General features: G+C 42.8%; 1 pseudogene; it reads left to right on the top strand.

Moving 5' to 3' along the window:
• The first annotated feature begins 739 nt into the window (after nucleotides 1-739).
• On the top strand, nucleotides 740-1,214 carry LOC109298109 (annotated as a pseudogene).
• The last annotated feature ends 730 nt before the right edge of the window (nucleotides 1,215-1,944 follow it).

Raw genomic sequence — 1,944 nt, 5'->3', positions numbered from 1 at the left:
GTCCCCCAAAACTCAAAGACAACAGCTCACACTTCAAAAAACCGCTAAAGGATACCTGCAGAATGACTGGAAACCTGCAAACTTCAGAAGCCCCACTGTTGTCAATACCTGGCTGGCAAATGAGGGAAAGCTCCCATCCGAAGAGTAAAAAAAGGAAGAAAGGAAAAAAGTAATTTGGGTGTGTTGTTTTGTTTTCAGACTATAAACACCTTGGGATGTAGACTGTATCAGCTGATACGTTAATAAACTGCCCAATTCAATGGATTAGAGCTGCCATTTACAGTCTCTACCGTGAGAGAAATGTGTAACAGCTTAGCTCTGGTACAGGGAAGACTGGTTCTCTGAAACACATTCATGAAAGACTCAGTTTTACCTTCAGCAGCTGTGAAGGTGTCCATCAGGAAGAAACCACATATGTTCTGGGAGGTCCATGCCTCAAAAAACAAACAAACAAAGAAACAAAAATCTGAGCAGAAAAGTACCCAATAAAAACCCTGCACCAGGCAGTTTTAGTAATGAGTAGTTGAGGCCTTATTCCTTCTCAGCACTTGAGTCATCAGAGATATTCCTATAGAATTCAGTCAGTTTTAGTTGAATGTACTGAATGTATAAAGCTATGACGTTAATACATGTGGCTAGTTATTTACTAGGTAAGAACTTAAGAACTGCCGTTTACTGGGTCAGACCAGAGGTCCAGCTTGCTTTCTGCAGAGGGGTGGCATCATTTAAGGGCAAAATCATGTCTGGCCATGGCAAGCAAAGAGGCAAGGTCCAGGCTAAGGCCAAGTCTAGGTCTTCCACAGCAGGGCTGCAGTTCTCTGTAGGCCATGTGCACCATCTTCACAATAGCAATTATGCTGAGTGAGTGGGAGCTGAGGCACCAGTCTATTTGGCTGCAGTGATGGACTATCTGAAATCCTGGGACTGGCTGGGAATGCTGCCTGGGACAACAAGAAGACTTGCATAATGCCCTGCCACTTCCAGCTGGTGGTCTGCAATGATGAGATGAACAAGCTGCTGGGAGGAGTCACCATTGCTAAGGGCAGGGTCACAACATCCAGGCAGTGTTCCTGAGTAAGAAAACCAAAATCTCTGTGGATTTGGACCTAGAGTTGGAAACGTTCATAACACAACACCTCCCTGCTTCTGCAACCCCCTCCCCCATCCTGTGTGACAGAGGGGGGATACTGAAAGGGAGAGTGAACTGCATCTAACCAGAGTTTTTTCTACTCTTCCTCTTTCCAGTATTTAAGATCTAGGAAGTTCTGATTCAGACAACGTATCCCTAACTCTGTTGCTCAATAGCTACTGAAACCCCTTTCCTCCAAGAATTTGACCAATCCCTTTTTGAATCTGGCTAAACCATCAGCTTCCACAACATCTGGTGACAACAAGTTTCACACTTTAATTATACATTGGGCAATGTACATGTGTATTAATGCGCTATTGCTACTGTGCATTCAGTTTAATACCTCTATATGTAGTACTACATAAATATGCAGTGGCAATGATACACAGTCTTTTTGTGATGCTTAATAAACGGTAGACTAATTCTATTGTGCATGAGCACTGTTTTTGCCATGATGTGTGAATGTGCGGTAGAATTAGGCTACTGCGCATTAAGCATCTCATGTAAATGTGCCTACGGTGTGAAAAAGAACTTCCTTTTGTTAGTTTTAAACTTATCACCTACTGGTTTCATTTTGTGACCCCTAGTTCTTGTAAGGGATGGTAAATAATAAATACGTTTTACTTTCTCTTTGCCGTTCAGTATTTTGTAAACCCTTACCACGTCTTCCCTCAAGCAACTTTTTTCTATACAGAATAGAGCTAGCCTCTTTAGTCTCTCCTCATCTGAAAGCTCCTCCATACGGCTAATCAACCTTGTTGCCCTTCTCTGGACCTTCTCTAGTTCTCCTATATCCTTTTCAAGGTGAGGAGACC

The sequence above is a fragment of the Gavialis gangeticus genome, unplaced genomic scaffold, assembly GCF_001723915.1.
Source record: "Gavialis gangeticus isolate Ggan-Ray unplaced genomic scaffold, GavGan_comp1, whole genome shotgun sequence".
In the NCBI taxonomy this organism is placed as follows: domain Eukaryota; kingdom Metazoa; phylum Chordata; order Crocodylia; family Gavialidae; genus Gavialis; species Gavialis gangeticus.
This window is presented reverse-complemented; position numbering and strand designations above follow the sequence as displayed.